Genomic DNA, 16,138 nt, shown 5'->3' with positions numbered 1-16,138 from the left:
CCACTTTGTGGGGCTAAGTACGGTGTTTTTCGCTACTTTGTGGAGCGATAGGTACAGGCCACTTTGTGAGGTACTGTAGTGAGTCCTCCGCCACTTTGTGAGGCATTGAGAAGTTCCGCGGAGTCCAGCCTGTGCTGGACAATAGGCCTATTTTGTGTTGTTGTTGTTGTGTGAATGCTGCGGAGCAGGCGTGGTCTGTGACACGGTTGTTGTTATCATGGGCTCCCGAGCAAGTAAGACTGCCTCAAAGGGAGATGACACATTCATGCAAGAATTCACTCCCGGCAGCGCGAGCCATTTATATTCTCATAATTGTCATGAGCGTAAACTGGTCGCGGGAGAATCTCAAATGTTGGAAGTTTTCAGAAAACACAGCAGCCTTGAAGAGCGTGTGGAGAAGGCCAGCCCACATCAGCAGCAGTTAAGCTATGCTCTGGTGAATGGCTTTCACCCATCCATTGCTGATTTCATTAAGAAACAAAATGTTAATCATAACTCTGACATGCTTTATGAACGGGTATGTATGAACTGTACCCACCATGTGCAGGAATTCATTAAAAATAACAAAAAGAAGTCGCAAAGTGCTGAGGCCGCTGCCTTTTTAGCAGATGAAATTTTGTTTCAGGGACAGGTTGGAAGAGGGCGAAATGGAGGCAGGAGTAGGAGAAATAGAACCTCACGGCAATTAAGGGGGAACCGTGGAAAAAGAGATGATAAGTGCTATGCATGCAGGGGAATGGGCCACCACGCAAGAGAGTGTCCTGCTCGCATGCCTGAAGAGTATACACGCCCTGATGCAAGAAACTCCTAGTGTAATACATGGCAAGTACCTGTTGATACTGCCAACACACGCACATGTACAGATGATTCTTTAGCTCGCCCTGATCAACAACAGCCTGTGCTCCAGACCATTAATTTAACCAGTTAAAAGTAATCTGCATTAAGCTTAGGGTTGCTCAAATTCAGTACAATGACATATGAGATGAAGTAAAATAGGTAAATATTTAAACTAATGAAATGCATAGAGGCACTTGACCTGTTTGAAAGACTGTCATCTTATTATGAGCCATTGTTGAGATATAGAGCACACCTATGAAAACAACTAATATGCATGACCCTATATAAAGCAGCTGAAAACTACATGATGGAGAAGCTGAATTGAATGTAAAGGTGTAAGTCTTTGCCACTGTGGGGCAAAGCACACAACCACTGTGTGAGGTTGCGTTGCGGTCTCTTCTGAGCTGATGAGCAAGCTACACATTATCAGATCGGGAGCTGGCTGAGAACTCATCAAAGAGAGAGAAACAGAACTATGATAACTCAAGTATGTAGCATATCCGTGAGTTCAGCTTCGTCTTTCAGATGCGCAGCAGTTTTCCTGGATCTTGACTCATGTGTGTAGAGTGTTCATAGCATCAGCATCATGTTTTTGTTTATTTGTTTTGTTGGGTTGAAAAATAATTAAATAAACTTGTGATCACACTTATGGATCACCATCATCAGCCATATGTTTTATTTATGCAGATGAAAAAGTGAGTGTGAATGTGCCTGACGTCGCAGTGTGTGTGTGTGCGTTGTGTAAAAGTAATTGCCTCCAATTGTGAGAGTGGTGATTCTGCAGGTCACCAGCTAGTGTAAAGAAAAAAAAGTAAAAAAGAGACAGAATCTACATTGTAGATGAAAAATAATAGGAAAAAGGTTTTGTGTTTATCAGCCAAGAACAACTACAATCTCATTTTCTGCTTTTAAGAAAGGAGAGTTCCCGAAAGACAGAGAGAGATTTCTGTGTGTCGGTTAAGCAGTGATGATAATAATGAAAATGTCTTAGTTTTGTCACTTTCAGATGAAAAGCAGACCTGGATCGATTTTCCACATGCAGCAGTCGGAATAAAGTTATAGTTTAAGATCATTGGAAACATTCAGGCCAATTTTTGGCTAACTTATGTACAGTACCATGTGTCCCTCAACCTCACAAGCGAGCTCTCACTCCTCCCTGAAGACAAGAAATGCAGTTCCAAAGAGCAATAACATGGCAGATAAAGAGACAGCAGCAAAGTCCTGAGCAAAGAGTCCCAGCAAACAGCAGCAGTGTGGACAAACAGCATCGGAGAAGAAAAACAAACCCATCATCCTGACTGATTGGATGAATGTCACTGTGTTTCCAGCAAGCTGCAAATTGACTGTGCTTGTGAAAAGAACGTTTGAGGAGACTGTTGGAGTTTGACATTTGCCACCTTTGGAGAAAATGGCAAAAAGAGACAGTGGAACACAGGACAAAGCTGGAAGAGAACTGCCGGCTATTGGACTGTTGAAGTGGGAGAGGACAACAGAGTGAATAGGTGAGAACACAGAGGAAAGCTGTTGTTTAATGTGGGAAATCAAAATTTGGGTTAGCAAACCTGGGGAAAAGAAAACTGACTGCTTAAGTTGGAAAATTGTGAAAGAGTCTGAAACACTGCAAAAAGAAACATATACAAAATCACACACACAAGCAGAACATGCACTAACCCTACTAACACAAACACAAGAGAGCTCATGAAGATTAGACAACATCTTAAGCATGTGAGTCTGTTTATCACCTCGTGTGATGCAAAGACCAGTGGACTCATAGCACAATAGTTAAAAAAAAAAAAAAGGATCAAATAATAGCAGAGAAGTGTGTAGGAAAGGCAGCTTTAAGAACATGCCCTGCTGGAGATGCAGCTCCACAGACATTGATTAAACCTGCCTAATAACACAAACACACAGGCAATGAAAATCAGCTTGTTATCTCTCATCAGTGTTAAAATAGTGTAAATTTAGCAGACACTTGTTATCAAATGCTGAATTTATCCAATGCTGACAGTTAACTCTCTAGGTTGCAGGTCAACAGTTTAATTTTTGTGAAAAAAAAAAGAGAAAAGATTCTGGTTTGAACAACCAGTGATCAGACAATAAATTTAGTTGTTAATGTAGTAAATTGGGAGATGCTTTCTGCCTGATTGATGCAGCACAAAATATTTTACTGTATGAGGGAAATTCTATTTTTGTGATAATATTTTGAACATGCATTTCTGTTGTCCTGTCATCTTAGTGGGTTAATAGCTGATATGCAAATTAGTTGATCGTTTTTAGATTAATGAAAGGTGATTGAATTCTAGTACGAGTGAATGGGAAGTGTTGGAGTTTGTTAGAGTGGAGACTCTAAAACACTGAGTTTCCTGTTGTGATGTGTGAGTGAATCCTGCACCCAGATACACAACTCTGAATACATAAGAACAAACTTCTTTTGTGAAATGCATGACAACATGTCACATGTTTTATGGTGACGGGGAAAGAGAAAAACTGGATGAAATGGGTCTGTTGCCTAAAGGAGTAAAAAGTACAGATTAAATTCATAGCTGATAAGACATTGGGGTTATGTTGTGTGTTGTGTGGCTGATGGTTGGTTTGAAGTTTATCTAGCTGATGATTTTTCTTTTGTTGTGAAGTTGAGCCTACCAATTAGTATGATGGTTTGATAAATCATGCTAATGGTATGATTTACCCTCCTGAGATGAGGAGCATGTGTCATGACTTAACAAGGCCTTTTTATTTTGATACTTTCACAGTGCACTGAAAGTTTTGTTTGATGATCTCTGTTTGAGCAGATCTGCACGATTGGAACAAAAGCGCTATACAACGCGTCGTCGAGAAAATTGTTGCAAGTGAGTTTCTCCACAATTACAATGGGCTCAGGAGAAAGTCACTTATTTGGGACAATTAGAAAATAGGTCCCTGCCCAAAAAGGATTAAGCGAGGTAATCCGATCAAAAAAAAAAAAAAAATTCTTCTTTTTCTTTTTGGAATGACGTCATTTTGCTATGAGTGGAAACTAAATGCGACGATAAGTTTCCACTACCAGCAAAGAAAGAATGAATGCATGAATGAATGAGTGAAAGAGGAAAAACTGATTGACTGGTAAAAGCTGACAAAAGCTGACAAAAGCTGACAAGACTTGACCACTACTCAAGGTTAACCTCCACCTAGACAGGACAAAAGGGTGGATGAATTTATGTGTGTTTCTCTTTATTGGAGCAGATGACAACAACATTTGAGGTTGCGTGAGCTTTGGTCATACCGATTTAACCTTTTAAATGCCACTTTCTGTGTCTTTGCATCTACCAGGGGTGTTATTCACTACCTTGTGTTGCTCACAGAGGTAACTGTGAGAAAGTGTGTGTACACCTGCGCAGCGCTAACATTTCTACAGCATTACAGTTCTTCATGTGATTTGATCACGTGATTTATACCAGGATAGCTGGTTGATGTTTTTCTACGACAGGATTTCTGGGTTTATGTGGATTTCTGGGTTTATATGAGAAGACTGTGTTTGCAGGTTATGAGTGGTGATACTGTTACACTGTGTTGTTGGGAAAATGTTAAAGGTTACTTTGACGATGTGAATAACATGCGAAACATTCCCTGTGTTGAAACTAGTGTTACTTCTTTCCACAGCTATGGATGGCTAACTTTATGGTCTTTTTACAGCACCACTGGACCCTGTCAATTTGTGCCTGGCCTCCAGGATTATCCATGTGTGTTGCTAATGTTTGTTTTTTCTAAGTGTGCATGTAGAGGATTCAGCAGAGACGGAAAAGTAACATGAGAAAGCAAATGAGAGATGCAGTGTTTATGGAATAGTTTAATATGGGGCTCATTAGCTGGCCACTACTGAGCTCCTAGTGATAGCTAAGTGGAGTGACTTTGCTTAAGGGAAGTCACCGATTACACTAATGTTAACTGAGTACATGGGATGATCCATGTCTGAGGCAAATTATGCCAATAATTGTAGTTTACTGATTTGAGAAAACCTGCACATGATACTTGTCCTGTTGATGCTGAATGCTTTATTACTCTTATGATACAATTGTTTATAAACGTGAAGGTTGATTTTACTTCTAGATCTTGTTTTCCAGGCCATGATGGTGTGTATGCAGGCTCCTGGCGGAGCCAGGTTTTAAGCAAACGTAATATGCAAAACACACTAACATCTTTTATTGCAGAATTATAGGTCCAGGGTGGTGCTGCTCCAGAGGAAGAGACACCCTGATGTTGCCTGGGACATGATCTAGCTAACTTTTTTCTTTCAGACAGGAATCTAGGTTTGATGAGTTGACTCATGGGAGTGTCCATGCGTCAAGAGGAGGGGTCCAGAATTACAGAGTTACATGAAACTATCTTTTTTTATGTTTTCTAAACTATGTTTTTATTATTTTTGTGTGATTAACGGTTCATTTACAGGTATTAAACCTATGCAAGTGGTGCATTTATGTTTAGATGAGGCTTTGATGGTCCATAGATGGAGCTCACTGAACTAAAGAATGTGGGTTGATGATGGTTTACATGCTTTCCAAGTAGAGGTTTTTCCTCCTAGCAAGCAAATACAGGTGCAGCAGTCAGAGTATTGCTGAAAGGAATCTCCTGAGAAATCTTCAGAGGCCCAGTGAGAAGCAAACCCATTCCAGGCATGGCTGACAGTCCAGGCAGTGGTTGAGGTCAAAGGTCGAGCTGTTTGGGGCCCATCATGAGATCAGACTTTGGAGCCACAGCAAGGACCACGAAGCTGCGTTGGAATGAGAGCTGTGCCAAGGGGGCTTTCCAGAGGCCAACAGAGGAGATTGTGGACAACAGACGGGCACCTGAAGGATGAGGGGAGCGTGCCAAGCTCCACCTACAGAGCAGGGGGAGTCCAAGGATGGCATCATGATTCTGTGAAAAGCACAGGAACCAGAAGCGATGGTGGTGATGACAGCAGTTTCCTATGAACATCACCTAATGCTGTGTCACTGTACTGTGCATACGGTGACACACTGAAGACTGCTGGGATCATAACAGCAGTAAGATAACTGGATCCAGCACCCTTTCCACAGAGGGTTTTCCTGCAGAGGATGGACAATGGAGGATATGTATCCCCCACAGGACAGAGGCCTGAAGTGAGGTGATGGGGGTTGGCAGAGGCCATAAAACTAGAGTGCTGACAAGGCCTGCAGCTTTCAAGATAGCTGAGATCCATGTTGACAAACGACAAAACCAACCGGTATGTTTGAATGTCTATTCTACATACATTTGGACTCTGGTCCTATGGACAGTGATGGAAACAACTGGAAGAGACATTATGACGCCCTGCAGAACTTAAACCACTCTGCAGAGAGACGTGTGATTTACATGTCTTGCAGAGGAGCACCACCAAGCTGGAGTGTTTTTGAAAATGTTAATTTCTCTTTTGACCGTTAACAATTCATTTGTTTGCTTGTAGGATGCAGTTTACCATTGAATGAGATCAATGAGAAATTGGATAACTTCTAATACATTTGTCAAACTGTGTGCATTACAGTAATTTAGAGTGATTGACATATGCTGAGTATAAAAAATGGTTGCATTGACACTGTCAGACGTGAGGTATTCATAACTGGGTACTTTTCTAGCATAACTGCCAAAAAGGGGGGAATGTTAGGTTTTGTATTGTTGATTGTCATTTATGCTTAGAAATATCTACTTATATATGCTTAGAGTTTTATAATTAGTTGTAGATTAATAGAGGTTTGATCCTTAGTAGTCTGCAGACACACGTTGTGTGCATTCCAGAGCACTCTGGAATGCACACCCACATCCTGGGAGCATGGGAAGAGGTCGTACCTTGTCTTATTGTTTTATGGTAGGATAAACGTATCTATGTCTGTTTTAGGCTAAGTGCCTATTGTTTAGATGAACTGCTGGACTTCCAGGCCAGCAAGTTTAGGAAGTCATTTATGGGTTCACACACACCACACACACACACACACACACACACACACACACACACACACACACACACACACACACACATACACACACACACACAGGGTATTCTTTGTTCACATGCATACCTATATAAGATGTTATATGTTAATGAACCTATGCATATTCATGTAACCATAATAAAAGAGCAGTGTTACGGGGAAGCGGACGACAGCAACTGGGGTCAAGCGAAGGAACGGCGTTTGTCCGGTTCTCTCCCGTGCACGTAAAACATAAAGAACGTTGCCTACTTGTGTCTTGTTTTTGCTGTGTAGCAAATTGTCCTTAACGTTCCAGCGAATAGGTTTATGCTACAAACCTATCAACCATTTACAATGCAACATAATTTTTCTCACCTTCTAGCACATGAAAAATGTTCAGGCTTTTATAAACATTGAGTTCTGCTGTGGGTCTCTTATTGCCTGTGTGTGGAAATAGCATATGATGATATAAAGCTGTGTCTTGACATTGAAATCCTTAATTTGTCTGATTATGTTATGATTAACATAGATCACTGTTCTGTTTTCTCGTAGCTGAGCTGGTGAGTCCAGTCAGTGTGTCAGATAGTCGTCAACAAACTTGAGGAACCGTCCTTTAAACAGCAGCCATTTGGACTCTATGAACAATCTGCTCCTCTCCCTTTACCATGACCTGGTTACCGGGTGCAAGATTGTCCTCCAATCGCAGTCAGGGGATTGATTCACTCAGAGCAGCTGACGACATCTTTTAAACCCCGTGCTGCAGAGTCAGAGGGAGAACACCACTCCATCTCCTTCTACAGACTCACCAGCTGGTATGATGGTGCTGCCTGCAGGGTCCCGCTTACATTCTCAGATCCTGACTCCAGTACTTCCAGAGAAGGTGGATATTTATGTGCTGAAGGCAGCCTGGAGGAACTGTGTCCACAGCCTGGATGCCAACAACCTCATCGTCATCAGAGTCACCTCTGCTGTTTATCACACAAAAGACAGTGAGATGACAAACCGCTGGAGAATCACGGACTCCAGCTCAGAGGGCAGAGTTATCATGTCGGTGCTCTGCCAGTTTCTAAAGAGGTTTGCACAGAGCATGAAGAGAAAGGCTACAGAGGAAGAGAGCAGCAGCAGGAGCCCCACTCCACCAAAGAAACACTTCAGACGTTGAAGCCTTTATCAGAGAACTTATTTTCTGAAGACTCTTTAATAGTTTTAAGACTTTGGCACTGCTTCTGTGATCTGTGTTGGACATATGGCAGGGCTGTGGACTGGATGTTGAACGAGGAACATCTATTGTAGAGCCAAGTGTAAATCTGTGCAACACAAACTAAGGATCCATAAAGACAGTGCCAAGTGTACATTATCCTCTGCTGCATCTCAGACATCAGCAAGAATCAACACAGTGGTAAGTAATAAGTAATGTTGAAGGTTGTCTCTGAAATGATGTCCCAAAATGTTAGAAAACTTCTTGAGGTTTTAACTTTTATTGTTGCTTTTCTGCCTTTTGTTTTTAAGAATCTGATGAAAAGGAGAAACAAGAAGAGACACACCACAAACGAGTTTCCCTTACTAACATGGTAAATATATTCATCATGTAATGACATTTCCTCAGAGTAACCAGGAGTGTTTGTCTTGTTCTAAAGTGATTCAGTCTTCTCTCATGTTATTTGGTATTTGTCTTTGAAAAGAGAGGAGCAGTAACTGCATACGGAGAAAGAAACAGGAGCATCCAAAGACAACTGAGAGTCTTTAGTGCACCGTGAACAGCAGTCACCTCAGAGCAAGAGAGTCCTCGTGGCTGTCTGGGTTCTCTCCAGGAGCTCTGGCTTCATCCCACAGTCCAGAGAAATGATATAAGTGATACTCCAAAAGTTGATTCTGTTCATCTGGACGTAGCGTTTTGTGGGAGAAACGTTTTGTCACTCATCCAAGTGACTTCGTCAGTCTCAGCTGACTGCAGGTTTCCCCAATCTTATAAACAGTACATTTGCATAATGATTGAAACCAGCCCACTGAAGGAACAATGGCTGGGACGTCAGTTCCTTAATCTTAATTATGTAAATTATCATGACCATTAATCAACAACCACTGACCAAAACCCACTGATCAATGGCCATGAGTACCATTCACAGAGAGTTGGGGAATGGCTGCAATCACAGCATTGTAGCATACCTGGATCATTGAGCTTGCGTCAAGACGTTTTAACCCACTTTGGCAAGGACTGCCTACAGCTTGTACGTCAGAATGAGCAAACAGCACGTAAGATCCCGGATTACAGGAACCACCTGAGATTCAGCCTCAGATGCCGACAAAACAGGATTACTCCTAAAAGTCTGCAAATGAGCTCTTCAGTTAAAGGCTTCCGGGCAACAAAAATCCTCCAGAAGGCACAGCATCAGTTGCTCAATGAACGGGTGAGGCAAAGAAATTTTACCATCGACATGCTAAAATCTCAAGAGGAGCGGATCCGACAGAGACTGACAATGCTTCTAGATGAGAGTACTCTTAAAAAGGTGTTTGACTTTACTGAGAAGTCTCGTCTAGCACAGCACAAGAAGTCTAAGACCAGGCAACAAAGGAAATTTGACTTATTTGTTGTACGTCGGAAACCACCGCAAAATATGGAGAGTGTCCTCAGTGGCCAGAAGAGAGAAGGATGTGACACCGAGGATGTGGACAAGTGGGTGAAGAATTTGTCTGACAGACAGCTCACCCAAACAGAGAAAAACATCCTTGCTAAAGGGTTGAATTTTGCTGTCACACCGAGACAAATCCCGCTAGTGGAGCTGATCACAGCCACAGAAACAGCAATTCGTAACAACAATATTGCAGAAGTGGAAGCAGAGCAACTACGGACGAAAGTTTTGGCCTGTCTCAGCAATGCAAAGCCCCCAGCATCCAACATCACCATGGAGGAGAGGAAGGCACTCACATCACTTAGTGATGGCAACAACATTATCATCCTTCCGGCAGACAAGGGTAGGTGCACAGTATTGCTAAACCAGAAAGACTATCATGAGAAGATTTTGTCACTACTCAGTGATGAAAATACTTATGAGCCCCTGAAATGAGACCCAGGAAGTGGCTACAGGAAGAGGGCGATAGACTGTTTGAAGCAGTTAGAACAAGACAAGGCTATTGACCGGAACTCATACCACAGGCTGTACCCAGGGGAGTCTACACCAAGTCTGTATGGTTTACCGAAAATACATAAACAGGGTGCACCTTTAAGACCGATTGTCTGCATGATCAACTCTGTCACCTATAACATCTCCAAGTTTCTGGCTTCAATTCTCAACCCGCTGGTGGGCAGCTCTGAACACCACATCCAGAACACCCTGGATTTTGTTGAGAAGGTGAGAGATGTCATCATGGAGGCAGATGAAACCATGGTCTCGTACGACGTTACATCTCTCTTCACTTGCATCCCAGTCACGGAAGCGTTGGAGGTAGTCCGTAAGAGATTACAGGATGACACCAACCTCAGCAACAGGACCACTCTCAGCATCGACCAAGTGTGTTTGCTTTTGGAACTGTGTCTTCATTCCACCTACTTCACATACAAGGGTCAGTTCTACAGGCAGAAACATGGGAGTGCCATGGGCTCCCCAGTTTCACCCATCGTGGCCAATTTGTACATGGAAGAAGTGGAAAAGAGAGCTTTGCTATCCTACCCTGGAACGCCACCAAGCCATTGGTTCAGGTATATGGATGACACCTGGGTGAAAAATGAAATCTCAGGACGTACCACAATTCACGGATCACATTAACTCGGTGGACCGACACATCAAATTCACCAGGGAGGATATGAAAAGTGGCAGGTTAGCCTTCTTAGACTGTGAGATTTCCATCAGTAATGGGAGACATCTAAAAGCTGACGTGTACCGTAAACCTACGCATACGGGTCAGTCTCTAAGGTTTGACTCTCATCATCCACTGGAGCACAAACTGGGTGTCATTAGGACGCTACGACACAGAGCAAACACCATCCCCACTGACACAGCGGCCAGGGAGGCAGAAGAACAGCACATCAAGAAGGCCCTGAGTAAATGTGGTTATCCCAGCTGGACTTTTGTCAAAGCTGGAAAGGCACCTAAAGAAAGCTCCAGCCGATCCAGGAGAGAAGGACAACCGCTGCCCAAGCGAAAACCTGTAGTGATCCCATATGTGTCAGGAGTATCGGAGCAGTTGAGACGCATTTTTTCTAAACACCGGGTCTCTGTGGCTTTTAAACCCCAAAACACGCTGCGCCAAAAATTGGTCCACCCCAAGGATCGGGTCCCCCGACACAAACAGAGTAACATAGTGTACGCTGTTAAGTGCCAGGAGGATTGCCAGGATTTATACATCGGGGAAACCAAACAACCTCTGGCGAAGCGGATGGCACAACACAGAAGAGCCACCTCGTCAGGCCAGGACTCTGCAGTCTATTTACACCTACAGGCCAGTGGACACTCTTTCAAGGATGAGGATGTACACATCTTGGACAGGGAGGAATGCTGGTTTGAGCGCGGAGTCAAGGAGGCCATTTACGTGAAAAGGGAAAGACCATCTCTGAATCGAGGAGGGGGCCTAAGGGTACATCATTCGCCATCTTACAATGCTGTGATTGCAGCCATTCCCCAACTCTCTGTGAATGGTACTCATGGCCATTGATCAGTGGGCTTTGATCAGTGGTTGTTGATCAATGGTCATGAGAATTTCCATAATTATGATTAAGGAACTGACCTCCAAGCCCATTGTTCCATCAGTGGGCTGGTTTCAGTCATTATGCAAATGTACTGTTTATAAGATTGGGGAAACCTGCAGTCAGCTGAGACTGACGAAGTCACTTGGATGAGTGACGAAACGTTTCTCCCACAAAACGCTACGTCCAAATGAAGAGAATCAACTTTTGGAGATTTACTTACCTGGATGATTGAGAATGCATCAAGACGATATAAGTGATAAGTGCTTGAAATGAGACATAGGTGTGAATGTGAGTGTGAATGGTAGTTTGTTTCTTAGTTTGAGTCCTCTCTGTGTCAGATGGCAACCTGTCCAGGGTGTACCCCCGCCTCTGACCCTATAACAACTCCAATTGAACCATTTACAATGCAACATAATTTTTCTAACTTTCTAGCACATGAAAAATGTTCAGGCTTTTATAAACATTGAGTTCTTCTGTGGGTCTCTTATTGCCTGTGTGTGGAAATAGCATATTATGATATAAAGCCGTGTCTTGACATTGAAATCCTTAATTTGTCTGATTATGTTATGATTAACATAGATCACTGTTCTGTTTTCTCGTAGCTGAGCTGGTGAGTCCAGTCAGTGTGTCAGACAGTCGTCAACAAACTTGAGGAACCGTCTTTTAAACAGCAGCCATTTGGACTCTATGTACAATCTGCTCCTCTCCCTTTACCATGACCTGGTTACCGGGTGCAAGATTTTCCTCCAATCGCAGTCAGGGGATTGATTCACTCAGAGCAGCTGACGACATCTTTTAAACCCCGTGCTGCAGAGTCAGAGGGAGAACACCACTCCAGCTCCTTCTACAGACTCACCAGCTGGTATGATGGTGCTGCCTGCAGGGTCCCGCTTACATTCTCAGATCCTGACTCCAGTACTTCCAGAGAAGGTGGATTTTTATGTGCTGAAGGCAGCCGGGAGGAACTGTGTCCACAGCCTGGATGTCAACAGCCTCATCGTCACCAGAGTCAATCCTGCTGTTTATCACACAAAAGACACCGAGATGACAAACCGCTGGAGAATCACGGACTCCAGCTCAGAGGGCAGAGTTATCATGTCGGTGCTCTGCCAGTTTCTAAAGAGGTTTGCACAGAGCATGAAGAGAAAGGCTACAGAGGAAGAGAGCAGCAGCAGGAGCCCCACTCCACCAAAGAAACACTTCAGACTGTGAAGCCTTTCTCAGAGAACTTATTTTCTGAAGACTCTTTAATAGTTTTAAGACTTTGGCACTGCTTCTGTGAACTGTGTTGGACATATGGCAGGGCTGTGGACTGGATGTTGAACGAGGAACATCTATTGTGAAGCCAAGTGTAAATCTGTGCAACACGAACTAAGGATCCATAAAGACAGTGCCAAGTGTACATTATCCTCTGCTGCATCTCAGACATCAGCAAGAATCAACACAGTGGTAAGTAATAAGTAATGTTGAAGGTTGTCTCTGAAATGATGTCCCAAAATGTTAGAAAACTTCTTGAGGTTTTAACTTTTATTGTTGCTTTTCTGCCTTTTGTTTTTAAGAATCTGATGAAAAGGAGAAACAAGAAGAGACACACCACAAACGAGTTTCCCTTACTAACATGGTAAATATATTCATCATGTAATGACATTTCCTCAGAGTAACCAGGAGTGTTTGTCTTGTTCTAAAGTGATTCACTCTTCTCTCGTGTTATTTGGTATTTGTCTTTGAAAAGAGAGGAGCAGTAACTGCATACGGAGAAAGAAACAGGAGCATCCAAAGACAACTGAGAGTCTTTAGTGCACCGTGAACAGCAGTCACCTCAGAGCAAGAGAGTCCTCGTGGCTGTCTGGGTTCTCTCCAGGAGCTCTGGCTTCATCCCACAGTCCAGAGAAATGATATAAGTGATAAGATAATATAACCAAAAAAAAAAAAAACAGTTTAGAACAAGTGTGAGCCTCCTTTACAACTTTATTCACATCCTTTAAATGTAAGAGCTGCTGGCACGTCTGGTGAGGGTGTGCCCACACCTAATCTAAACCACAGAGCTTTAGTCCCTCTCATACTTGGTTGAGTATTGACATCAGCTGCACCGGTGCATGCAACGTGAGGGCACTAATGGACAGGGAGGAAATAATACTTGAATTCATTTTGAACAAAGACGTCATGCCAAATATTTTTTGATAGCTGTTTCAATTATGAATACACAGACTTTGTGATTGCTTTTTTCCTGTCAACATGTATTGTTCACAAATAACCACGGGCCACAACTGAATCAGATAGTTCCATCATTTCTCTTCATCTGCATTTTCGATCTGAAAGTAGAAACAACTATAACGAGGAGAAATTGAATTTTTATATTTATGAACGAGGACTGTGTGGAGGAGAGCCGAGTCAGGAAACAGGTTGTTCACCTGACCGACAAGCTGGAGTCAGAACCTGTGATTTATCCTCCCTGACTATTGAGTGATGTTATATGCTGATGTTATTTTCCTGTTTTGAGCCAAACCAGATTTCTCTATAGGAACTCTGTGTTAAAGGGTCAATGCACCAAATTGGGTTTTGATTTCTCATGCAAGGAAAGACACAAACTGCTCAGAGGGATTAGTAATGAGCACAAGTTAAATGAGCTCATTGCACTACGTTGGCTTTATCAGCCCTGCACAGAACAGATCGGTCTTAGACTCTTTGATTCTCTTAAATAAGTAGAATCTGAAACTGAAGGTTTTAGATTAAATCTGATTCCTAAATCAAGAAGTAAATCTTAAAGAACAACCTAGGTTTGTAATTTGGAACAAAGTTGCGTTAACTAAAACTATCTTGAACTGTGGAAGGTTAAGTGTGACCTTCTTAGCTGCAAGCCTTGAACTGGTTTAGTAGCTTTTATATCTGTCTTACTGTGACATAAGTGCTGCAAAAGGGATTTATCTCTCTCCCTCTGTCTATCTCTCAGTCCGTCTCTCTAAAATATTCATTTTACTTTATTTTCTCTATATATGATGTAGGTTTGAATTTTCCCTGCTAAATTGTGACGGTCTGGGAGTCTCCTACGTTCGACCTGCCTGTATGTATGTTTTTCTATGTGTTTGGTTTTGTCTCCCCTCCCAGTCCCCTGCTTCCCCCTTTAAGTGTGTGTGTGTGTGTGTATTCCAGCGTGCCAATTTATGGGCGTCATCAGGCCGGAAGGTGTTTCCCGTGTTGAAGCCGCCACACATGTCTTCCGTCTAGATTGGCCGCTACTTAACTGTTTGACTGAGCTTCAGTCAACGCTGGATCATTGAGTTACCAAGTAAGTGAAGTCCCAGCTCTGAGTGGAAATAGTCTGTGCGTGTGTTTCTGTGAGTTCACCAATCTGATCTCTGTACCTTGTCTTGTTAGGAACTTGGAGAGGAGTGTGTCACAGGATCGAAGTGTTTGTAAATGTCGAGTGTTGGAGTTGTTTTCCTGTCACACCTGGACCACCAGCACAGTCCTGCAGGATGGGAAAGTCCTGCATTTGGGCCCCGTTCTCGCTACGCACCTTAACATAAATAATAAACACTTTGATTGAGAAACTGCATTTTGTGTTTACTTTTGTAGGGTTGCCTACCGCTGCAGGAGGCTGCATCATGAAACCAACATGATGAACTGCCAGTGGGAGAAGCACTACCCTATAGACCTCTGTAATCCAAGTAAAAGTAGCAGTACAGCTATATACAAGTTAATACGAAGGCACAGAATCAACAAGAGCTATGAACTAATCTTAGAGCCGGGGCTACACTGGTGCGAGTCATACAAGGATCCAGCGATGAGTAGCTTCCTTTCCTCAACTTAAGTAGTGGCAGGGATAATGAGGCACAGGTGTTCACTCTCCATAGGTGCGTGGGGCGAGGGCAGGAACCACCATGACTTCCGTCCTGGCGAGACAGAGAGCGCGAGAGAGAAAAATAATGACGCTGCTGATCATCTTCATGCTGGTCCACCGGGCCGTGACATTCAGTAACATGAATATGGAAGTGTAAAGAGTGTGCAGCACAAGAGACTGCAAGATCTCAGTTATTGAAGCACTACAGGTTAAACCATGGTCACTTTGGCCGCAGACACGCTTATCCATGCACATATTTAAATTGTCCATGTAGTCACCAATGTAGATCACATGTTGATCAGACATTGCAGAGATCAGTAGATTCCTGGTGTGATTGAAGACAAGCTTTTCATTGATGATTTAAAAAGAGGGTGATGAGCTATTATTATTATTATTATTACTACTACTACTACTACATTGTCTTGATTAATCCATTAAAAAACAAACAAAAATAAAAACATTTGCAAATGGTTCAAATCTTTCATAAATATTCACGCAGAGCTGGAAATTGTAATTTTTAAATTTGATTTGTGCAGCTAATGAAAGTCTTCTGAAGGTAAGAAGGAGATGTGCAACAAAAAAATTACAAAGTTTATCTTTTTTGTTTTTTTTCCTAACAAACGTCTGTTCATCAATATATTTTTGTATTCAGTTCATTCTATTATTATTGTGTGAATGCTGCTGTTGCTCAATTCCTCGTTATTATTCTGAATTCTTTGTGGGATTTTTGGGTGCTGTGACTTTTGGTGTTTGTTCCTGTTTTTCTTTCTTTAATAACCTTTTCTCACAAGATGTTTTACAAAGTAAATACATTTGGAGAAATCTCCCTGACTG

General features: G+C 42.6%; 1 long non-coding RNA gene and 1 pseudogene across 1 annotated transcript; both read left to right on the top strand.

Moving 5' to 3' along the window:
• The first annotated feature begins 349 nt into the window (after window positions 1-349).
• On the top strand, window positions 350-12,115 carry LOC134644585 (uncharacterized; annotated as a pseudogene).
• A 1,135-nt stretch (window positions 12,116-13,250) lies between these two features.
• Window positions 13,251-15,014, top strand: LOC134645277 (uncharacterized). The gene is made up of 3 exons (XR_010096538.1): window positions 13,251-14,524; window positions 14,614-14,749; window positions 14,839-15,014. It is a non-coding gene; the product is annotated as an uncharacterized LOC134645277 (long non-coding RNA).
• Window positions 15,015-16,138: the final 1,124 nt, after the last annotated feature.

Source organism: Pelmatolapia mariae, linkage group LG16_19 (assembly GCF_036321145.2).
Source record: "Pelmatolapia mariae isolate MD_Pm_ZW linkage group LG16_19, Pm_UMD_F_2, whole genome shotgun sequence".
Taxonomy (NCBI): Eukaryota; Metazoa; Chordata; class Actinopteri; order Cichliformes; family Cichlidae; genus Pelmatolapia; species Pelmatolapia mariae.
This window is presented reverse-complemented; position numbering and strand designations above follow the sequence as displayed.